This window comes from Sus scrofa, chromosome 13 (genome assembly GCF_054392235.1).
Source record: "Sus scrofa isolate SSC_HxYL_T2T_F1_AM1 chromosome 13, Sscrofa_HxYL_maternal_Yorkshire_Landrace_v2.0, whole genome shotgun sequence".
In the NCBI taxonomy this organism is placed as follows: domain Eukaryota; kingdom Metazoa; phylum Chordata; class Mammalia; order Artiodactyla; family Suidae; genus Sus; species Sus scrofa.
Genome location: NC_139395.1, coordinates 78452178 through 78478029, shown reverse-complemented (window position 1 = coordinate 78478029; position 25852 = coordinate 78452178). Strand labels below are relative to the sequence as shown.

Genomic DNA, 25852 nt, shown 5'->3' with positions numbered 1-25852 from the left:
CTTTCATCTGCTGAATGATGACAGCCACGATGGAAGGAGACACAATCCCCACTATGGTTGTAAGGTTCACCTTCCTTAGAAACCCTATACACACAGCAGCCAAGGTCTCTTGTAATAACTTCAAAGACATAGTTTCCAGGGCTCCTTAAAGATATATGCCAGTGTATAGGATTCCCCTCCCTAAGGGAAGCCAAAGTTAAGGCTTTCCATGAGGAACTTAAAATACTTCCCAGATAGAAGTAGTGTGCTGAGGTCACAATTATCATATGGCTACTGTTACACCTTTTTTTTTTTTAAAGGATCAGAACTAGAAAATGCTGATATCAAATGACTTTTTTTTATCTCTAATGACGTCACACAATAGTCTTATATGTGCTCTGTTTTAAGAACAAATGCAAGTTCTAACACCGAAGGACAAAGGATTTTGTTAAAAATGCACTAGAAGACAAATCGGTAATATTAAGTCTTTCTAACTATGAGCAAGTTTGATTTCTCTACTCATTTATAGTTTCTTTAATTTTTTTAGGAAATGTTTTGAAGTCTTCAATGTAAAAGTCATATGCACATTTTGTTCAATTTTTTGCTAAGTAGTTTAATATTTTGATGTTATTTCAAAAGACACAATTTAAGAAACTTACAAGTGAATAATTTCATTTACTATTGCTAAAATTTGTATTTCCTCATATATATCATAAGCTTCCAAATAATTGCTATTATTTTTGCTTTGAATTGTTAATTATTTAAAGAATTTAAGGACAGAAAAAAATAGTGATTCATATATATACTTACATATGCACATTTATAGTGCTCTTCAATCTTTTGCAGAGACAAAATTTTCTATTAGGTATTTTTCTCTTTATTTTTATAGAATGACCTTTGTTATTTTATCCAGTGCAAATTGGTTGAGATTAATTCTCCCAGGTTCAATGTTCATTCTGAAGTATATTGATTAGTCAGGGTTCTCCAGGGAAATAGACCAATAGGATATGAGTGCATGTGTGTGTGCATACACACACGCATATATATGATTCAATATACATATGATTAAATGTATCTATCTATCTACATCTATATGATTTATTATGAGGGATTGGCTCATGCAGTTATCCAGGCTGCAAAGTCCCATGACCTGCCCTCCAGATGCCCAGAAAAGCTGGTATTGTAAATCAAGTCCAAAGCTGTAGGCCTGAGAACCAGGGGAACCCAGCTTACCTCCAAAGGCTTAAGAACCAAGAGAAGCCAATAGTTTCAATCCTAGTTCAAGTTCAAGGACATCAGAAGCAGGAGCATCAACGTTTGGCTATCTCAGATCAGGAAGAGAACAAACTTCTCTTCTCCCCACCTTTTTATTCTGTTTAGGACCTCAAGGAATTGTATAAAAGCCCTGCCATGGTGCTCAGGGCTGCCTCTTTACTAAGCCAACTGATCCACATGTTCCTCTCTTCTAGAAAGGTCCTCACGGTCACATACAGAAATCAGTTTTATCAGCTTTCTGAGCATCTTTTAGGCCAGTCAGGTTGATGCATAAAATTAACTGTCATGGTTATTTCTTCTAGATCTAGAATTCTAGATTTATAGGGTATCTTAACTTTTTTTCCTTTTCTACTCTTCCAACTCAGCATTTTAAGAATGCATTATTGTTGCTCACAAGAAATTGGGCACCTCTTATCATTTCTTCCTCTTTTTATTCTTCTCATGTCTCTCTCTGCATACTTTCAATGTTGCACTTTCTTTGGTTTCCAGCAATGTGCACATTATATGCTTACATATGATTTTATTTCTATTATTCTTCTTGAGGGTCAGTAAGATTCTTTGATCTGGAAGAAATCATGTTTCCATCATTTTAAAACATGTTTGCCATTATTTATTCTAACATATTTTCACCTTTTTATCTCTCTTCCCACTTGAGGAATCAAATAGACATATGTTATGCAGCTTGATATTATTTCAAGCTTACTGAGTATTTACTCAGTGTTTTCAATCATCTAGGCTTCAGTTAGTTGATTCCTATTTGTCTTTCCTTAAGTTCACTGATCAAAGGATCTGTTAAGTCTATAATGCTATTAATTCCATCTAATAAATTTGTGAGGTTTAATATTGCATTTTTCAGTTCTAGATTTCCATTTACTCATTTTAAGTGTTTATGTATCTCTCCTGAGTATCATGTAACAAAAATCTAAGTAATATAAAAATAAGAAAATCTAGATTTTAGAATATAGTGAATATCTATTACTTTTACCAGCCATCCATTCACCTTCTTTTGGTAATTGTAGTTTTACTTTGGAGAGTTGCCTCTTTTCCCATTTTATTCAGGCTCATACTGACTCAAAAGCAAATTAGGGAATTACATTGTCATGAGCTCACTGATTGGTTTAATTCAGAACCAGTAAGACATCAGGTGATTTTTCTATAGGGATCCTCGGAAGGAACTTCTCATTATTATAGAAGTTTAATAACCCAGGAGTCTGAAAAGTCTGCAGCTGCTCAAACCACTGCCCTCTTAGTGCCATCATGAGATTGTCAATGTCCTGAGAATGGAGCCCACAGACAGTGACCCAGGAGCCAATTTGAGCTAAAGAATAAAGCTGTTGCGGGTGAAGTTTAATTTACAACATCAAGCCTCTACTACCTATGTTGCATGAGGCAATGGCAATAAATACCATTTTACCTTAATCCAGTGGAGACGAGGCTACTGCCAGCTCTGTTACCAGGTGAATTTCAGCCAGAGCTTTGCAAATGCTATATTAAGGAATTTGTCATAAATGAGTGAAAACTGTGCGTAGATCTTAATCTTTTGGCCTTCAGGAAGGCCAGAAGGGGCCTAAAGCCACTGGGTCCTCTAGGCTGGTCAGGTTTAGCCACCAACAGTTTCCCAAATTTGTCACTATCTTCCATTTGTACATTATTATGAAAATGTTTGAAAAGCATTGCTTTAAGAAAACTATTTAATATTTCCAACTTCATATTTATAATTTGAAAAATGAGAAAAGGCATTTTTTTTTTTTTTTTGTCTTTGTCTTTTTAGGGCTGCACTCGTAGCACATGGAGGTTCCCAGGCTAGGGGTCTAATTGGAGCTACAGCTGCCAGCCTACACCAGAGCCACAGCCACGCCAGATCCAAACTGTGTCTGCGACCTACACCACAGCTCACGGCAATGCCGGTCCTTAACCCACTGAGCAAAGCCAGGGATTGACCCGCAACCTCATGGTTCCTAGTCGGATTTGTTTCCACTGTGCCATGACGGGAATGCTGAGAAAGGGTATCTTGAGTGGATTTTTAATGTATATCATTTTATGACTCCATGTTGTCAATTTTGTCTGCAAAATTCCAATAGCAAAATCTAAAACCATATTATACAACCATGAGGGGAAAAAGTTTATATGAACACTGAAAGAAACTAATGGAAAAGCTTAGTTAACACATGGAGACACTTAACACATAACCCTGGAACACATAAGTGCACGAGAGATGGGTTTTCATAAAAATAATTCTAAAATGTGTTAGTCACCTTCATCTGAATCCTATGCATACCCAGTTTTAAGATAATTCTACATCCCAAACTCCAAACTTTCCAAAGTAGATATTGAGTCTAAAGACCGATCAACACTGAAGTTTCCATCTTTTGAATAATACCCACCAATTGTTAATAACTGCATGCACATGAAGTTGCACAAAAAATGCAAGCATTATATTGCATGATGCAAGGCACGATGGGAACATAGGCATGTCAAATTTTATAAAGAAAGATACCTTGTATTATGCTAGAAGGGATCTTAACCCATCCTCTAGTCCAACTCCGACCTTTTAAAGATGAGAAATACCATTCCAAACCTGATCATTTTCTGATGAACCAAATAGGTTCATTTGCCACATCACACTCAACCATGATTATCTAATTTGAGGTGTACCTCCAGTAAGAGATCTCATATTGTGAACCCAAGAGCTCCTCGGAACGTAAACAGCATGGGCTATTTCTCTGGACCATTTAGCTCTAGCCAGTCAGAGGATCATTATTTAAGTTGACATCTTTGTTTAATCTTCTCCTGATGCTAAGATGTATCCTGCAGGGAATCAGATAAAAAGACATAGCACAAAAAGGCGCTACTAGTTTACTGCTCAGTCAGTGGTACCAGCCCCTGTTCTGTTTTCTTAGAGATAAAGACACTGCTGTATCCATCCCATTTCATTGAAGCTATAAAAAAGTTCCCTAGGTGAAAAACAAGGATTTAAGAAGGGGACACAGGGGAAAAAAAAAAAAAAAAAACCAGATGTAGTTATTGTCACTGTATGCCAGCACTGCTGAGAAACTTGCTCCTGAGGCATGATGACAGAGCTGGGACCCTCAAAAGCTGGCAGGTCTCTGAATGTTCTAACAACCAGCACACAGCACACACATCTGTGCATAAATAGAAATCTGGAGAAGCGCCCTGGAAAGCTGGGGAGGCGAAACATGTGACTTACTCTGTTGGCAAACCTAAAGTACCATCAGCTTCCTACATCTCCCATTTTTCATGATGATAGAAAGAACACTGGAATGGTTTTAGAAATTTAGGATCAGCCCCTTCTCTGTTCATTCCTTCATTCACTAGCTTACCCAAGTGTGTAGTCTGGTGTTTAGTCCAGAATCTAGCTCGTAGTAGGTATACAATATACCTTGATTGAGTATATTTAAGAAAAAAAAAAAAATAGTCTTGCCTTTAGCTTTTCCTTGTCCTTGCATGATCTTAGGCTTAGATTGTCTTATTTGGCTATTTCACAATTTTTAATTTAAGTTCTATTTTAAGTCCTAATTTAAACTTTGAAAACCAATGTCCTCAATAGATAAAAAATAATGCCAACTATAAGCATTAAATTTATATTTTTAAACCATTCAAAGTAAAAGTGTATGACACATATATAAGCTTTAAGTATTATTATAATTATAATTATTATTGACTACTAGTACTTTTATTATTATCCAGATGTTTGTAATTCATAGAGACATCTTTATTCACAATCCGCATAGAAATCAAAACAAAACTTTCAAATCATAAAAATTCATATGCTTTGTTGTTCATTGTTTAAGGCCCTCTCAAATTTGAGATAAAGTAAGAAAGATCAACATTAAAGTAAACTTAGGCTAAATTATGTTTTCTTAATCAATTCAACAACCATATATTGATTATGTGCCAGGTGCTGTGTTAAGAACCATTTGAAAGAGAATGTATGAAAGAATAAGCAGTCTGAGGTGAGACTGAAATTTCCTGAAAAGCAGTGAAAAAAAAAATCAGTTTTCTTAAATGTGTAATATTGCTAGAAGTGGGAGGCTTAGGTAGATAATATTTCAGGCTTGAAGGCTGAGTAAAAATAGGTGGTTCTTCTTACAAACTAGATCTTTAACATATGATGACATTTAACAATGTATTAATAGTTAGAGGTAATTATTAATTATTACAGATAATTCCCTCATTCTTATTTCAAACTACTTGACTGTATTCTTGCAAATATAAAATCTATTTTTTTTATTTTTTTTTTTTGGCTGAACCTACAACATATGGAAGTTTCCGGGTCAGGGACTGTACCCAAGCCAGAGCTGTGACCTGTGCCACAGCTGCAGCAATACCAGATCCCTAACTCACTTCTCTGGCCAGAGATCTAACTGGTGCCTCCACAGAGACAAGCCAGATCATTAACCTACTGTGCCACAGGGAGAACTCCTATAAAACCTATTTTTGAGATCATGAACTCTAAGTTGGTGTGCTAAATTTACTCTCAACAGATATATTCATTTGGTGCATCTTCAAATGGGAATTTTAAGATTTAAAAATAATGTATGTCAGAGTTCCTACTGTGACACACTGGATTAAGAATCAAACTATAGCAGCTCAGGTCGATGCAGAAGCGATGGTTCAATCCTCAGCCTGGTACAGTGGGTTAAATGATCCAGCATTGCCACAGCAGTAAGTCATAGCTGCTGCTAGGATTCAATCCCTGGCTTAGGGAACTGCTATATGCCATGATTGTGGCCATAAAATCAAACAGAAAAACAGAAAAAATATGTCTAGATGCTTTAAAAAATTCCAAGATGTGGTGATATGGGGTTCTCATTCTGGTATGAGAAGAATAGCAGCTACATTTTTGAGAAAAGTTTTATCTTCTCCAGGATGTCAGAAGTCCACAAATCACCCCATGAATATGCATGCATTTAGCTCACTTCACTACCTCATATTATTTCCTAAGTTTGGCCAAACACTGGAGGGCATGACCTCTGCCCTACATGCGTATATTTCTAAAATACCCAGAGAAGATCCGCTGCATTGCAAAGTTAAGGAAGATTTAATTCAGGACCTTTCACTAACATAAGTCCTTACAAGGTCTACTACCTAATTTTATATCTACAAGTATATTTACATCTATTTTAATAGGCCTTTCACCACTGTAAGTTTCAGTGCCATACCATTTAGATCTTCCTCTGCTTTCTCTAAGAGATTGCCAAACCAAAATGAAACCAAAGCATGAGGAAACAAAAGAAAACAAAATACACACATACTGAAAGACTGCTACCACTCCTAACTCAGGCAAATCTACTGGGGAGAGTGGATATATGCTATGGTTGGGCATTAGCTATAGTAGGGGACAGAAACTGATAAAACGATAGTGTCTTTACTCAGGATGGCTGTTAAAATCTGGGGGATTGCTTGCAGCCAAAAGTAATTGAAAATATGATCAAAAGTTACATCCAGGCCACTTGTTATAGTCTGTGATGCTCTGATTTCAGAAGAAGGGCAGAACTAACTTGTGAATTAAAGCCTTGAGAGAAAACCCTGATTCTGAAAGAAGTAGCACAAAGCCTTAACTCCTATGTTTCTTGCTTTCAGAGCTCTGCTTTCAGAAAACCAGTTAAATGAAGAGTATCTTTTGAGAATCTTCTGGAAAAATTTTTACAGCAAAAATGTCTCTTCCTACCCATAGTGCCCAGGCCCTGAAATTATATTCTTAAGAAGTGGTGGTGGTGAGATATGGACAATTAGGAGGAATAGCTATAGAAACTGCAAGTTCTAGGGAAGGAGCCTACTCAAGTAGAAATAGAAGGTTAAGTCTGAGGAAGGTTCAGCCCCAGTTGAACTCCATAAAATTTGGAAATCAAGCCCAAGCAGTACAAAGCCAAAAAAAAGGCAAAACTGATGCATGATAGTCAGTAACACAGTTAGACTCCAGATTAGGGGTTCAACAAACTATGCCCACAGACCATTTCCCTGTTTTTGCAAATAAATTTTACTGGAACAGCCACATCCATTTAGATATAGACCATCGCTGTGTTTGCATTATAGCAGCAAACCTGAGTAGTTACTACAGAAGTAGTATGAGATAAAGTTTGTCCACAAAGACTTCTATTGAGATCATTGGTTTGAATTTAGATAGGAATGAGAAGGTACAGTGATAGAAGTACCATGATCTTGATTAATTATTAATTATTAATCTTTACTAAGTTATTAATTTCATTAAGTTATTAATTTTACTCTGTAAGGTATGATTAGTCATATTTTACAGAGGAACAAACTATGGCATTGAGAAGACAAAACTTTCTACATCCTCCTAGATGGTAATCAATAGGTCAAGTCTGTCTTCCTCCCAAGACCAAGGTGTTTTTACTGCATCTCAGTGTGTCTCTGCATGAGGAAGGACTATATGGAGTTTCCATTGTGGATCAGTGGATTAAGAACCTGACAGTATCCATGAGGATATGGTTCGATCCCTGATCTCACTCAGTGGGTAAAAGATCTGACATCGTCACAGGCTGCAGCAAAAATTACATATGCGATTCAGGTCTGGTGCTGCTGTGACTGTGGCAAAAGCCCCAACTGCAGCTCCTATTCAACCCCTTGCTCAGGAACTTCCATATGCCTTAGGAGTGTGTGGAAAAAGAAAAAAAGAAAAAAAAAAAAGAAATGCTGTGAATTGGGGAGGATCTAGGAGAGAAGACCATGAGTAATACTGGGCAAATCCCTCCCTGCTCATCAAATAAATCAAAATACTTTAGGCAATTTCTTAAGCACACACTTCTTAAATTTCTTTAGTGTGCCAAGACTGAGTGTACACAATAAAGGGGAAGCAGTGAATCAAGCAGAAAATACCCCTGCCCTAAGGCAGTTGATTAATGGCAGAAGATGAAAGATAAATAAGTTCATTTGATAATGTCTGGTGGCAATAAATGATCTGAAGAAAACAAAATAATATAAAGTGGTAGGGATAGTTTTGGAGAGTCAGTGTTAAGCAGGGACAGCATCTCTCACAAGGTAAATTAGACTTTGGATGGAGTGAGAGGAAGCATCATTCCCACAAGGATCTGGGCTTACTCCCTTACAGAGGGAACAGCAAATGTGATGGACCTAAAGCAAAACAACTTAGGAATAATAAGGAAGTGAGAGTGGCCAGAGCATGGTGGACAAGGGGTCAAAGAGTGGGAGGTGAGGTCAGGGAGGATGGCCCAAGAGTTAAGATCTGAGTTGCAAAGAGAATAGTTATTGAGAATGATGTTCACACAATTTGAAGGTCCTATGGTAGACATAATTTTGATCTACACCTATGCTATGTGAAATATATTGCTTAAGGCTGTGGGGTTGGATTTTGGAGGGAAGAAATGTGTTTTAGCTTTAGTTTTTGTTTTTTGTTTTTTGTTTTTTGTCTTTCCTACTACCTGGAGTAGCAGCAAAATACAAAGGATAGAAAAAAAAGAGTAATTATCCACCATACATCCTATAGAATCCCCACCCAAGACTGTTTCAAGTTGAAGATTCCTTAAGACAAGTGCTAAACAGCAACATTAGAAAAGGATGGGGGGAGTTCCCATCATGGAGCAGGGGAAATGAATCTGATTAGGAACCATGACTTTGTGGGTTTGATCCCTGGCCTTTCTCAATGGGTTAAGGATCTGGTGCTGCTGTGAGCTGTGGTGTAGTTTTCAGACGAGGCTCAGATCCTGTGTTGCTGTGGCTGTGGTGTAGGCCAGCAGCTGTAGTTCCAATTTGACCCCTAGCGTGGAAACCTCCACATGCCACAGGTGAGGCCCTAAAAAAAAAGCCAAAAAAAAAAAAGGATGGGGGACAAGAGAAAAGTCAAAATGGAAAGGATAGGGGCTTCACACTTGTGCTCAGAAGCCTGAAGGAAGAATAGAAGGAAGAAAACTCTTTACATCAGATAGCTATTGCTGTGTAACAAAACACCTCAGAGAACAGTGGTTTGAAACAGTGTGCATTTATTGTTGCTCAGGAATCAAGAGGTGGTTTTGCTGATCAGGCATGGCTGATCTTTTAGGGCTGGATCGTGGTCTATAGTCAGGTGGGTCAGAAGCTGGGGCTGGATATTCTAGGAAAAGTATTGCTCATCTGTCTGGCAGTTAGCTAGCTCTTGGCTGTAATAAGTGTGGTAAGTGAGCTCTGGCTTTCTTGTTATCCGCAAAGTCAATCCAAGCTTGTTGCTAAAGCATCTGGGCAGGGTTCAAAGACAGAAAGCAAAAGGAAGCAAGGCCTCTTGATAGCTAGATTGCAAGTATTGTATTGTTTATTTCCAACATATGCTAATGGTCAAAACAAGTTACAAGGGCAGCCCATATTCAAGCAGGGGGAAATACTCTCTCAATAAGATTTTCTATCAAGTCATATCATATAGGGCATGGTTATGGATAGTTATGACAAAATGAAGACTATAATTGATCTAGATCTCTTTCTTTTGATAAAGGAGAAACAATAATATGTGTCTACATTTGTGGTAAAGATAAAATACAGCAATGTATTTAAAAGATCTAGAGCATTGTTTGGCATATTCTAGGCACTCAGTAAGTAAATCTTGGTGCCTTTGCTATATCCATCTAATTAATGCACTATTATTCAATCCAACATTTTCTAAATAGGTTGTACCTTTTTCTTTTCTTTCTTTTTTTCTTTTTTTTTTTTTTTGTATTTTTTGCCATTTCTTGGGCCACTCCCACAGCATATGGAGGTTCCCAAGCTAGGGGTCCAGTCTGAGCTGTAGCCACTGGCCTTCCCCAGAGCCACATCAATGTGGGGTCTGAGCCACGTCAGCAACCTACATCACAGCTCACATCAACACTGGATCCTTAACCCACTGAGCAAGGCCATGGATCAAACCCGCAACCCATGGTTCCTAGTCAGATTCATTAACCACTGCACCATGATGGGAACTCAAAGAAAAAATGAGCTACAGAAGTACTTAATTTGAGTGAGGAACAAATTATATGTATGTTATATTCTTCTCATCTAGTTGAGAAATGATGAATATTATCTTGTATGCAGCTCAAAAATAGGCTGTGTTTCTGTGGTGAGTTGAATGTATTTTCATCTTTCCTGTGGCACATTAAATAGAGAAGCAAGATATAAATGCAGAATGAGGTATATGTTGCCACTTGCTGTGAAGGATCTGCTTAGTGGCTTAAGTCAAATGTCTGGAGGGGTGGGTGTAACTCTGCGTCACAATCCTTCAGGGCTGGAGCCAAAGCCTAGTCAATATTTGAGTATCATGAGCAGTACAGGGGTGCTAATCAGTATTGCCATCTCTATAGGTGGTGGGTGGCCAAGTTACAAGGATAACCTCTCTTCAGGGAAGCTGAAGAAGCAAAAGACTCTGTACTTATCCATGGGCACAGAATGCTGTAACAAATACAATGACTGACTTGGCATACATATTAAGGGCTTAAAAAGGCTATTTACAGGAGCAAAAAATTGCAGAGGCACAGTGCATGAAGGACTATGTACAAATACCCAGGACAGCCGTATCTAAATAGAAGGAAGGCAAGCACCGGTCCATTCCTGTTTTTTATTGTCTGGTTGTTTAGTTGTAACATGCAAGATAACTTAGGTTTAAGGTGAAAAGCTTTAAAACCTGGTTTTCTTATTTCAAGACTAGAAACTCTATTCTCAAAAGGGAGGTGTTTAGATACTAATTATGTATCAATATGGATCTAGAGAGGGGTGACATAAATAGATATTATGAAGAGTTCAGTCTCATTACAGGCAATAAAAAGCAAGACGAATGTCATACAGCAGAGGCAAATCCTAAAATGGGTCAAGGAAGTAAAGAAAACTTTGATGAATTTAATGGAAGAATCTTTGATCTGGCTCCTTTTAAGAATATTAAGTGGTAAAAGCAAAACATCATCTCTAATGCAGGGTATATACTGAAAAATGTCACAAATCTTTTCTTTATCTGGATTGTGAACAAATTACCCCTCAATAATTCTTTTGCAGCCAAATAGTGTTTTGTAAACGAATGGCCATTTCCTCAAAAACATAAAGAAACTATTCTCTTTTGGTGGTGCCAAGAAAAAAAAATACATATGGATAAATAAAACTTTTTTTTTTCTGAGAAAGGTTTATTACAGTGTCATATAAAGAATCATCCTTAGATACCAGATACATATGTCATGAATGGACATTTCTTGAAGGAAGATTTTATTAAGTGTGTTCTTCCAGAGGAGGTCCATTGCTAATTACTTGATAAACATTATCTTATCACAACAATACAAGGATCCTATGATATGGGTACTATTGTTACTGTCTAGGAAACTGAGGCCCAGAGAGATAAAGAAATCACCAGAAGTGGTGCTGCTTATGAGGAGCAGAGATGGGAACCCCAGCCATGCACTTGGAATCCACTTTAATCACTACCTCCTTCCCCCAGTTAAAGGTCATAATCAATGCTAAAGAAGCAGATACACATGTTTTAATGAATTTCAGAATGTAGGCTAAAAGGTGAAATTTGGTTTTCATTTCTGCAAGTTACCTTGTTTTTCAGAATTTTATTAAAAGAATTACTTCTGCCTACATATGGAACATTTTCATTGTCATAAACCCTATTGGAATTTGCTCCAAAATTCTTTTTCTTTGGATATTAGAAAGGTTTCCACTTTAAATATTTAAAACTGTGTAAAATACATTAAGGTACCAGTTGACTAAAATTAGGACCAATGGGCAGAAATTGCAGGAAGAATATGTCACATGTTTCAAATTCTTTAAAAATGCTATGAGCTGCTCTAGGATATGACACACTGCTCATTGTAGGAAGTATTTAATAAAAGATGAGGTAGCCTCTCAAAAGGAATGTTGAAGATGAGAAGGTAAGAAATAGCAATTGGAGAGGTAATGGATTCAATGGCCTCCCTCCACCTCTCGATTCCATGAAAACCCAGCAATTAAATTTGCCTGCTGATACACGCATGTGTAACTTGGTCCCAATGCTGTACAGTGGAAAAAATAAATTAATAAAATAATAAATTTGCCTGCTGCAGTTTGGAGTCACTTTATAAAATGAAGGTTCCCACTTACACAAAATTCATGATATTTATGAAAATCAAATAGATCATTTCTGGTCATCTGACATTTTCTTTCCTCCATAACCATATCTCCTATGCAGTAGGTGTTCAATAAGTGCCTACTACATGGCTTATAGTTGACACAATTACAAAAAGACCATATAGTCTTTCAAGACCACTAGTGCAGATTTTCATTCTCCCTGCACAGATTAAACAAGATACAAGATGTTAAGAAACTTCAGTTACAATAACTGGTACAATCTGATATCATAATCATAACTTCATATTATTCTCTGAATCCTCATCCACACAATTTTCAGCAATTACAGCAGTGGTTACTTCCCTCTGTATTAGAGGATTAGTCACTGATGTTTAATCAGGGAAAGGATCATAATTAATCAAAGTGCCCATTTAGAAGAACTTGCCAGTGGTCAGGAAGACTTTTCAGCCTTCTGACGAATCTTATCTTGGAAAGCTGCAATAAGCAGATTAAATAAATTGGGCTCTCTGGATTCAAAATGTAATTGTATAACTTCAATTACAAACTTTTGCAGTATTCTAAACTAGGGCATATATATTCTGTTCTCTATTTCAAGAACATATAATCAGTTTTTGAGGCAAAAAAAAGAAAGAAAAAAGATCCAACCCAAAACTTGGTAACAGTTTTAAATTTATTCAATGCAGAATTATTTTAACACTACTCTCCCTGTAGTTGTACAAATAAGAAAGAATCTGTACTCAGATAGGGACTTAATTTACTGAGTAGTCCCATTAGGGTACTCATAAGTATCCAGACTTGACAATCATCTGAAAAGTCACAGAAAGGAGTTACCTATAAGGGATCATGATGATAAGGCTAAGTCAGCAGGCCTGAAAGTTCACCCTAAGGAACCCAAAATTGAGTCCATCTAGCCTTGGGTTAGAATCTCAGTTCTGTGATTCTTAGGAGTCATATAACCTTCATCTACAAAAGTTCATTAATAAAAGTACCTTCCACAATCAGGCTATGGAGTGGAAAGGCTGAATTCAATCTTACAAAATACTCAACACAGTGGTAAATGCCTCCAAATATTCGCTTTTCATCACATGCTGGAAAAGCCCCACATCCATCTCTCAGGAATTACTAGAAGGTCCAAAGGATGTTGATTGACTTATATCCCTGCCCAAAAAACTGACTCTGAGAAACCACTTTTACAAGTCTCCTCCTATTGTCTCATACGTCAGTCCATTTTCTCCCACTTCTACCTAGATTTTTTTTGACCAGGTGAGTTCCAGAAGAGAGTCTCTGGTGGACCCAAGAGAAGATAAATGCTCAGAGTCTATCTTCCTACTTGCTTTCATATTTCTACCCCAACTCCCATGATAAAAAGCTCAGTCTAGGATGATGCCTGTACATCAGTATACATTCGTATAAACTCATAGGATGTACAAAATTAGAATGAATACTCATGAAAATTATGGACTTCAAATAATTACAATGTGTCAGTGTAAGTTTATTGGTTGTAATAAATATACCACTCTAGTGGGGGATGTTGGTAACCTTGGAGGGCATACATATGTGGGAACAGGGAGAATCTCTGTACCTTCTCAATTTTACCCTGAACCTAAAACTTGTCTTAAAATTTAATTTCAGGTGTTCACACTGTGGCTCAGAGGTTTGTGAACTTGACCAGTACCCATGAGGATGCAGATTCGATCTCTGACCTCTCTCAGTGGATGAGGGATCTGGCATCGCCATGAGTTGTGGTGTAGGCCGCAGACGTGGCTTGGATCCAGATAGCTGTGGCTGTGGCATTGGCCAGCAGCTGCAGCTCTGATTCAACCCCTAGCCCGGGAACTACCGTATGCCACAGGTGTGCCCATAAAAATCAAAAACTAAACAAAAAAACTCATTTCATAAAAAAGCAATAATATTTTTTAAAAGCCTAGTGTGAGTTTGAAAAGTTGCCCTGTTTGTTTAAAAAAAAATCAGGAGTTCCCATCGTGGTGCAGTGGTTAATGAATCCGACTAGGAACCATGAGGTTGCGGGTTCAATCCCTGGCCTTGCTTAGTGGGTTAAGGATCCGGCGTTGCCGTGAGCTGTGGTGTAGGTCACAGACGTGGCTCAGATCTCGAATTGCTGAGGCTCTAGCGTAGGCCAGCGGCTATAGCTCTGATTCGACCCCTAGCCTGGGAACCTCCATATGCCGTGGGAACAGCCCTAGCACAGGCAAAAAGACAAAAAAAAAAAAAAATCAATGTATATTTTGATTCAATACGGAGTCAACACTGTGAATTTGACTTATTTACAAGGTCTGAGTGTGAAAAGATATTGGAAGAGACTCTTCCCATATCCAGGAGAGAACTTTTTATGTCTGTGTACTGCGTACACGTACTCTTTCTCCCTTATGGAGTATCCCTTCCCATCATTTCTTGAAACTCCTATTTGTGTATCAAAAGGCATCTCAAATGGTACCACAGCCACAGTCTTTCCTTTCCTGCCTCCTCACAGTTAATCACTTACTTTCCTGTCAAACCTGATCATCTTTGATTAATTTCTGTTCAGTGCATTGTTGGAGTTAAGTTGTTCACCTCTCTGTCCTAGCAGATCACATGGACTTAGGATTCCTTTGTATCATGGGTATCTAGTACAGTGCCCACTCTAAACTGGGTCCTGATAAATGGTAAGCTGAGGGACTTTCCTACTGGAGGGCAGTAGTAAAGGGGGCAGATTTAGAGCTGGATTGCCTGGCTAAATCCAAGTCTGCCTCTTCATAACTCAGGAATCTTGGGCAATTACTCAAATCTCAAATGTTAGATCATAACAAATGATCTATTATCATATCTATTTCACAGAGACATTGTTGGATTAAATATATCAGTTCATGGAAAGTCCTCAGTTCAGGGCCTCTCACATAGTTAAGTGTTCAGTAAATGCCACCTGTTATGCTGATTGTTGTTGTAGTCATTGTTATGGCGATTTGCCTCTACAGATCTGTCACATCACTGCCCAGGAACATCCCAGCAAAGGCGCTTTTATTGGTAAGCCTTGGAACTTAGCCGACATGGAAAGTGTTCCAGAGGGAAAAAAATAAACTTTCAATTAAAAAAAATGATTTCAGATAAAAATATTTTAGAATACCATCTGTTCATCTGTTTATATGGCCAATTTGATAAAATTCTAAAGAGACATTTAAGTGCCAATATTGTATTATCAGGCATCTATTGATTGAGTATTGAGTTGATTTGAATAATCTTTGTAGAGCACGTGTTTTTGGATGGATTCTGTATGCTACAAGAAAACTGACTGAAATCCAAGAACTGCTAACTCACCTGGCAAATGCTTAATTCAGTGCCCAGAACCTTCCATAAGGAGGGGTGATAAGCAGACTTTCTTTTTTTTTTTTTTTTTTTTTTCCTGCAGTACAACCAAAAAGAGCACTCCTATTTTCCTCAAAGGAAATTTCTACTCCCCATTTCCCTCCCCACATTCCCACCCACCCACCCCCACACAAATTTTGTAATAGCTCCAGGTTTAAGCCTATTGGCTGGACAGTGTAAATGCAATTTGTGTGGTCCAGCTGAGTAGTAATGACCTATACCACTCTCTCCCCACTGTAAGATTCATATAGACCAAAAGGGTCTTAAGCAATAGCTGTTTCCCAAAATTACATCCACAGCCCTGGTTTGCTCCACTGTTTTTTCCCTGAGGCGTGCTTAATGTTGTCTGCAAAAATTTCTTAGCACATCATATTTTAAGCCTATTCAGATTGTTGTCTATTCACAAATGCTGTTCAGGAAAAAAAAATGCATTCTTATATATAAAAAAATCTTTTCGAAAGCCCCTTCAAGCTACTGGCCCATTATCCAACTTCTAATCTATATCTGAGTTTCTCTTTACCTCCCACACTGCTCTCATTGTCATCATAGCAATCATGAACATTTGCAAGAGAAGGATCAAAGTTACACCCAATGCCTTTTACTGAAAAATGAACCTTCACTCAGAGCTAAACACTAAGGAACACTTCTGGCACATACTTAATCAAATGATTATAATTCAAGTAACTTCTCTAGAATAGCAACCTGGTGACACTTGATAGGTGATGTGACAAGCCAGCATTATATGATCCTGCCTGCTTTTTATATATGTATGTATATACACATATATATATTTCAAAACAATAAGAATGTCCATGGTTAGTTTTCAATTCCTTCCAAGGGATGGGTATGGCATTTTGTCTGTTTCTATTCTAAAATGTGTGAACATATATTTATTTCAATGTTAATTTAATCAATTTGAGTAGATAATTTCCATCCTACATAAGGGTTCAAGTAGAAGATGGGAAATTGCTGATCCATAAAGTCTAGAAACATAAGGAAGCATTAAACATCTGTCAACGAGGAAAAAAAAAATGTGGTAAGCCAAGTTGGGAAAGGGAAGAAGCTCATTTGTTTCTGTCTCTCCAAATGCTGTTTTTCTTCTCCAGAGAGCATTTCCCATTAAAAGCCATATCTAGTCACTTATGACGGAGGATGATAATGTGAGGAAAAATAATGTATTTACGTATGTGCAACCAGGTCACCTTGCTGTACAGTAAATGATGGACAGAAAACTGTAAACTAGCTAAATGGGAAAAAATAAAAATCATTAAAATAAAAAAATCCATCCAATCTTTGATTTTGTTTTCGGATTATAGTCAAAACACCTCAATATCTTTTTCAAATTCCTATTGTGTCTACTAAGTACAATAATGAATAAGTGACCAGTATCTTCATATGAAAATGAGTGACTTGTCTTATATTTAAGTCTTTCAGCAATTTTGAGTTTATTTTTGTGCATGGTGTGAGGGTGTGTTCTAGCTTCATTGATTTGCATGCAGCTGTCCAGGTTCCCCAGCAAAACTTGCTGAAAAGGTGGTCCATTTTATGTTCTTGCCCCCTTTGTCAAAGATTAATTGACCATAGGTGTCTGGGTTTGTTTCTGGGATCTCTATTCTGTTCCATTGGTCTGTATGTCTGTTTTGGTACCAGTACCACACTGTCTTGATGACTGTGGCTTTGTAGTATTGCCTGAGGTCTGGGATAGTTATGCCTCCTGCTTGGTTTTTGTCCCTCAGAATCGCTTTGGCATTTGTGGGTCTTTTGTGGTTCCATATAAAACTTTGGATTCTTTGTTCTAGTTCTGTGAAAAAATGTCATGGGTTATTTGATAGGGATAGCATTGATTCTGCAGATTGCTTTGGGTAGTATGGCCATTTTTACAATATTAATTTTTCCAACACAGGAGCATTGGATATCTTTATATTTGTTTGTATTCTTTGATTTGCTTGATTAATGTTTTATAGTTCGCAGCATATAAGTCTTTACCTCCTTAGGTTTATTCCCTGGTATTTGATTTTTTGGGGGGTGTAATTTTAAAAAGTATTGAATTTTTATTCCTTTTCTAAAATTTCATTGTTAGTATATGGAAATGTGACTAACTTCTGAATATTAATCTTGTATCCTGCCACTTTGCTGAATTTGTTGATCAGTTCAAGTAGTTTTTGGGTTGAGTCCTTGGGGTTTTCTATATATAGTATCATGTCATCTGCATACAGTGACAGTTTTACCTCTTCTCTTCCTATATGGATGCCTTTTATTTCTTTTGTTTGTGTGATTGCTGTGGCTAGGACTTCCAATACTATGTTGAATAACAGTGATGAGAGTGGGCATCCTTGTCTTGTTCCAGATTGCAGTGGGAAGGCTTTCAGCTTTTCTCCATTGAGTATTATATTTGCTGTGGGTTTGTCATTTTTATTATGTTAAGTTGTGTTCCCTCTATACCCACTTGGAAGAGAACATAGACAAAACATTCTCAGACAGCAACCTTACAAATGTTTTCTCAGGTCCCCCAAAGCAACAGAATTAAAAGCAAAAATAAACCAATGGGAACTATTCAAACTGACAAGCTTTTGCACAGCAAAGGAAACCAAAAAGAAAACAAAAAGACAACCTACAGAATGGGAGAAAATAGTTTGTAATGATATAACAGACAAGGGCTTAATCTCTAAAATATACAAACAATTTATACAACTCAACAGCAGAAATACCAACAACCCAATGGAAAAATGGGCAAAAGACCTGATTACACATTTCTCCAAGGAAGATATACAGATGGCCAACAAGCACTTGAAACAATGCTCAACATCCCTGATTATTAGAGAAATGCAAATCAAAACTACCATGAGGTACCACCTCACACCAGTCAAGATGGCCATCATTAGTAAGTCCACAAATAACAAGTGCTGGAGGGGGTGTAGAGAAAAGGGAACTCTCCTGCACTGTTGGTGGGAATGTAAGCTGGTACAACCATTATGGAGAACAATATTGAGGTACCTTAGAAAACTATGCATAAAACTACCATATGACCCAGCAACCCCACTCTTGGCCATATATACAGAAAAAAAACATTCCTTGAAAAAGTCACATGCACCTGCATGTTCATTGTAGCACTATTCACAATGGGTAAGATATGGAATCAACTCAAATGTCCATTGATAGATGATTTGATTAGGAAGATGTGGTACATATACACAATGGAATACTACTCAGCCATAAAAAAGAATGAAACAATGCCATTTGCAGCAACATGGATGGAACTGGAGACTCTCATCCTGAGTGAAATAAGTCAGAAAGAGAAAGACAAATACCATATGATATCACTTATATCTGGAATCTAATATACTGAACAAATAAACCTTTTCGCAGAAAAGAAATTCATGGACATGGAGAACAGACTTGTGGTTACCAAGCAGGAGTGGGAGGGAGTGGGATGGTCTGGGAGTCTGGGGTTAATAGATGCAGACTATTGAGTTTAGAATGGATAGGTAATGAGACTCTGCTGTATAGCACTAGGAACTATGTCTAATCACTTGTGATGAATCTATACATGTATGTGTAACCATGTCACCATGCTGTAGAGTAGGAAATTGACAGAACGTAAACCAGCTATGATGGAAAAAATAAAAATCATTATAAAAAACAAAAAAATAATAAAATTTTAAAAAGAAAATGAGTGATAGCTTCAGAGTGCTTGCATTTGAACACTAGCTCTGCCAGTTCTACGTGTAAGATGTTGGACAAGTTTCTTTAGGCTCTGTATCTCAGTTTCCTCAGTTATAACAAGGAAATAATGAGTTTACGTCATAGGATCATTGAGAAGATTAAATGAATCAATACATATATATGCTTAAATCAGTGCCTGCCAGATAGTAAATGCTCAAAAAGTTATCTATGATAAGCACATTCCTATGGAGCAACTATTTGCCATTCTCTTTTGACTGTTTTACTGTCATGGATTTAACACTTTAAGATAAACACACAACCTCTCAGATTAATCACCGAGGCTAGAAAGATTAAGGGACCCCCTCTATGGGGTCATATAGTTGATCACAATGGACATCTGGGAAATTATTTAATCTACTTATTCTCATGTTATGATTCTTTTCACTACATGATGCTATGGAGGCTTAAAAGAAAATCATAACATTTTTCTCTCTTTTGGGTAAAAACATACAATCAGTACTATGTTAACATTTGTCAATTTTTAAATAAAACTATTAATACCTCAGCCCAATCATTAGGTGGTTGATCACATGATCACATCCTTAGTTCATCATTATCAAAACTACTATCCTTTCCTATTCTAGACACCTAAATCTTAGGTATCAATATTATCTACACAGAAAGAGGCAGGGAATTAAATTATTAATTTCCCAATATCACACATTGGACAGCAGAGCCATGTTTAAATCCCAGAACACTTGGAGAGGGATTATATTATGGCACAACTGTAGATTCCTCTGTTATTCTTGACTTTCAAATGCCTGTTTCCACTTCTTCTTTTTTTTTTCTTTGGCTTTTCAGGGCCACACCCATGGCACATGAAGGTTCCCAGGATAGGGGTCCAATCAGATCTGTAGCTACCAGCCTATAGCAATGTTTGTTTGGGTTTTTGGGGTTTTTTGTGTGTGTTTCCACTTCCGTTAGTAACAGCCCCTCAGATGTTGATTTAGGAAAATACCCCTCCCACTGGACACAGTCTTCATAGGAGTGCTGAATGTGATAACCTCATAATTCTCTCCACTCCTGGGCAAGGAATGGAAACATGACCCAAGCCAGGTGAATCATTCACTCTTGCCGTACAATTTCATTTTTCATTCAAACAATACAAGATTTGGAAGAAATTCTCAGAGGTTCCTTGAGCAAGCATTCAAGATTGGATCCTGTAGTTCCTTCTGAAATTCCTAAATCCCGTTTCCTAATAAATTTGTTTTTTGTTAGTATTAACCAGAATCAGCATCAATTTCTTACTGTCCCAAACTTATACATACCTGGGCATTTACCTTAGACACAGCTGTATTGAACATCTGCTGAATTATTTATGATATAATATCCAGTCTTGATCCTTCCCCTGCTATGATACTAGCACTTTTACTTACCTATTCTTGGTCCATGTGGTTCAGTTTGGATTTGTCTTATCAAGTTCCAGGTTTGTACATTCCTAGTACTAAATTAATTCCCTTCACCATAGTTACAGGCTCAGAGATGCGTACATGACATAAATTGGTAACATCAGAGTATAAAAAGGAATTTTTTGGAAACAAATCAAGAAGCAATGCCTTTCTTATCACTTTGTAAAAGGAGCACCTGAGTGAAGATTATCAATTTTAAAGTACACACAAGACAATGGGAGAGACTGAATTCTGACAAAGTGTTTGAGCGCAGAGGTCTAATGATCCCTATGCTAGGAATCATCTTGGACTTCTACATTATCTAAGACACTATGTTGCCTCTCCCTCTCTATCTTTTTATGAGTTGTATTTCTGTCACTTGCAGACAAAAAAAAAAAAAAAACCTTTTTTTTTTTTTTTTTTTTTTTTTTTGTCTTTTTGCCATTTCTTGGGCCACTCCCATGGCATATGGAGGTTCCCAGGCTAATCAGTGCTGTAGCCACCAGCCTATGCCAGAGCCACAGCAACGTAGGATCCGAGCCGCTGTGTCTGCGATCTACATCACAGCTCACAGCAACTCACGGCAACGCCAGATCCTTAACCCACTGAGCAAGGCCAGGGACCGAACCCACAACCTCATGGGTTCCTAGTTGGGTTCGTTAGGCACTGCACCACAACGAGAACTCCAAAAAAAACCTCTTATCTGATACACTAGCTAGTGAAAATCCCTGTCACAATTTGGTTCTGATGCTAACCAATACATGGCAGTAATGCTGCACTTTTATGCCTTTTAAGTATAACCGTAACTTAACAAAAAAATAGCTCCCTTCATTGAGTTCTTACTTTGTGCTTTTTTTCCAGTGGTAAGCATTTTATGTTTGCCTTTTTATTTTAAGAGCAATAATGTCCATAGGAGGAAGGCAGCATTATTATCCCCATTTTAGAGATGAAAATTTCAAAGGAGAGAACAGTTGTTTATTCAAAGTTGTACTGAAAGAGGTAGTAGTCATAGGACACAATCCTAGGTTTCTCTGAACTCAGTGTGTCTGCTTTCTATGGGACAACATGATGAACAAGATGGGGAAAAAAATTGTGAAACACAGTAAGGGAGACAACAGTTTACTCCATTATCTGCCAGAATTCTAACAACCATGTTGTACAGAGTTACCCAGTTATTCTAGAATAAATGATTGCCCTTTATTTCCTAAATGCTTGAACTATGAACATTTATTCAATGTGAACTAAATTCTTGTGATTTCTCATGGGTTAGTACAAATGGTAAAATTACAAAAGGCAAAAGGTAATCCAAAAATTATTAAACATAGTATAGAAAAGGATTAGTATATGACTAAGACTTCTACAGTTAAATAGGCTGAACATTGCAAGAGACACCTTAATTAATATTAAAACAATTTAAATAAAAATTATAACCAAATACCTCAGGGAGAATCTATTTTCTTCTAATCATTGCCAAATAATTCCTTAACTTGCAGTAAGTCTTAGTTAAGTCAGAATGCCCTTGAGATTGCCCTTCAAATATGCTTAATGATAAGTGGAATTTATTTATGGGAACAAATTAAAGCAATGTTACTTTTAGGCTTTGTATAGTTTGATCCTGAAACAAATGTTTGTGATGAAATAATAAAAACCCTTAAAAGAGAGGTTTATTGTCATGCAAATTCCCCAAGAACAGACTATGGAGTATAACACGGCATGAAAACTTTCACAAAAACAAAGTAGATGAATGAGAGAATCAGTTAAAAATAATGATGAACAGGGCAGGAGGCTCTTGTTTTAAATAATCTCAAATAGGAGATTCAAATTTTTCTGATTACCTTGTCTTCAATATACCCTAAAGTGACTGATGATTCAAAGTCTTGTTTGTTCCTCTCCTCTTGAGCATAGGCAGATCCTATGACTTGCATTTAATCAGGAGAAAGAGGCATAGTTAATAGGATATCACTCCTAAGATCATGTTAAATTATATACAGGATTCCATTTTAGCAAACTAAAGTGAAAGAGTTTTTCTACTGGTCTTGGCAAAGTAATATTCATGCATACATCAGCATGGTGAAGAACTGTAGGAAGCCTCTAGGACCTGTGGTAGCCTCTAGCTCACAGCCAGTAAAAAGCTCAGTCATAAAGACAAGAAAATGAATTTTGCCAGCAACTTCAATGACCTTGAAATCAATTCTTCCCCAGTCAAGTCTCAGATGAGACTCAAGCCTCAAGTCTCAGATGAGACTCAAGTCACTCAGTCATAAAGACAAGAAAATGAATTTTGCCAGCAACTTCAATGACCTTGAAATCAATTCTTCCCCAGTCAAGTCTCAGATGAGACTCAAGCCTGGACTGACACCAAGAAGGCAAATGTGTAACCTTGCCCTGACTTCTAACCTGCAGTATCTGTGAGATAATAAATGTGTTGCTGAATTTATGGTGATTTATGACACAGCAACAGAAAGCTAATATAATTCTGCACTGAAATTCGTGTTCTTTTATATGTTTGATGAGTTTTAGGACCTGGCATATAATAGGTACCCTAGCACATAATAGTAAATATTTACCTAAATAAGTGAAAGTCATTTTTTTGCAGCCATAATTTAGAATATTAACTTGCCAATAGAAGACACTGATACTCTATTTCAAAAAGGGCCGTAAAGACCTTAGTGCATAGTATTAATCTTCTGAACTGCTCACAAGTGATTCTGTTACTTTCATAGAAACCCATAGAAATAATTATTACAAGTACATTATCAGATGAAGTTGATATTCAAGGTACCATTTGCAAACTAGTGTTTAAGTTTCAGAAATTCAGAATCCCCTTAAATAGTTCATGGGACCTCAGTATCACATAAACGAGATAAGTAAATAAATGAATTAATTTTTAAAAACAATTTTACATATGTTTAAAACACAAAAAAACTCATACCATACTAAGAAAATAATCATCTTGGCAATTTGGACGTGTCCATTTCTAGTTAACTGATTCATTTAATGTACAAAAGAAATTATACAAAATGCTGCTAAGTTTGAGTACAAAGTGATAGTTACATGGCTGAAAATGTTATAAACTAGTATAAATATTTTGGAAAGTAATTTGAAAAGTGTAAGTGAAGAATTTGAAGGTAAAGTTACCCTAAAATATATTAATCCTTCTCTTAATAAAAATCTATGCAAATAAAAAATTCAAAAGTAACATACTGATAAAAATATTAGTGCTGATATTTTCTATAATAGCAAAGAGAGTAAATAACCACATTTTGAATCAACAAAGAAGTAGTTTATATATTATGACATACAATCTGAGTACTATATTAAATAGCTATAAAATTATAATTATCAAAACTAGGAAAGAAATTAAACATTTTAGTACACAATTTGTAACACACAAAGCAAAACAACAGGGCACCTAAGAATGAGCAAAACTACCTAATATGGGATCAATGAAATGTTTGATACTTGGGAATAAATGGTAACATGTATATGTGCCTTATTTTGGTATGACTGTCCCCTCACCCCCTACTCTACACATACTGCATCAAATACTTATCTACCATCTGTCAAAACTTTAAAACATGATTAAGAGAATAGACAGACAAAAAATTCCCTCCATAATTACTGCCAATGAAAAAATGTGCCATATCTATTCCCAAAATTTGAGATACTTTGTGAAGATCAGTGGTTTGGGTAACTGACTTAAGTAATCTAATCTGCTTAGTAAACACCCTCTAGTATTCTTTCTCCTTCTTTTATACTCAAACAGTAAATAAAACACTGGTCATGAGCATGTGCTATGGAATCTACAAGGACCATTACCTTTTAATTATCTGCTATTCTAAAACAACAGCTTTTGAATTGAATGTAGTTTCTCTAGGATGATCAAAGGCAAGAAAGACATCCAAGAGAAAACCAACACCTACTTGGGATAACCTCTGAGCCAAAAATAAAAGCAATAGGAAAGAGATCATGAATACCCCATACTCTATAAAATAAATGAAGACCAGGTGAAAAAATCAAAGGTATAAAAACTAAATAATAGATCAGCTTTACCAACATAAAGAAGAAACCATGATGAGATCAATTCCTTTACACAGAAACCTGCAGTTGTTGCTTCTTCATAACTGACTTCCAGTTGGAAAACCACTGCAAGGGCCATGTATATTTTTATTATCTGGCTCTATAAGATTCAATAATAAAATTTCATGAGTTCCCGTTGTGGCACAGTGGTTAACGAATCTGACTAGGAACCATGAGGTTGCGGGTTCAATCCCTGGCCTTGCTCAGTGGGTTAAGGATCTGGCCTTGCTGTGAGCTGTGGTGTAGGTCACAGATGCAGCGGCTTGGATCCTATGTTGCTGTGGCTCTGGTGTAGACCAGCTGCTACAGCTCCGATTAGACCCTTAGCCTGGGAACTCCACATGCCACGGGAGCAGACCTAGAAAAGGTAAAAAGACAAAAAAAAAAAAAAAAAAAAAATTCAAAGGTATCCTTATGGGCAAAGGGAATTCCCTTGCTATGTTTTTAGAAAAATCAGACCAGAATAGACTCCTGTATGTACAGAAAAATAAACCAAAAATAGCCCAACCATGAAAAGTTTCTATAAAAATGAAGTACATATAACTCAAAAGGGAGAAGTATTTAGTTTTGAGAAACAATTCCTTAGGGTGTAAAAGGATATTATAGAGAATATACCTGGTGATTACAATAAAATTAGATAAAAGATAGAACATGAAATGAAAGATGTTCAAGAAGACAAAATTTACAGATGCCTTGCAGAGCTAAAAGTAGCTCAAGGAGTGGTGAAGAAAAGAAACAATATGATAGTGTAGATGGAAGCTTAAGAAATCTTCTAGTTCTTAGAAGGAAAAATTACAAGATCCACAAAATAAGAATTATGAAACTGTAGTATGACTATCAGAACAAAATTGTGATAATTAGCATTCCTCAAAGACTAGAATAAAAGGAAACTACATAACTCTTAATGTGCAATGTACAAACATATTTTGAGCATAGATGCAAAGATATTACCAATTAAGTGGAATTATTAATAGTAAAAAGTCACCTATGCA

At 36.8% G+C, this 25852-nt stretch overlaps 1 protein-coding gene and 1 long non-coding RNA gene across 22 annotated transcripts in view; both read right to left on the bottom strand.

Moving 5' to 3' along the window:
* The window catches only part of GRM7 (glutamate metabotropic receptor 7), an 894437-nt gene that overhangs the window by 494972 nt on the left and 373613 nt on the right, over positions 1–25852 (bottom strand). The gene's annotated exons all lie outside the window — the stretch shown is intronic.
* Positions 20596–25015, bottom strand: LOC146397418 (uncharacterized). The gene is made up of 2 exons (XR_014823665.1): positions 23026–25015; positions 20596–22912 (listed from the first exon to the last, which is right to left on the bottom strand). It is a non-coding gene; the product is annotated as an uncharacterized LOC146397418 (long non-coding RNA).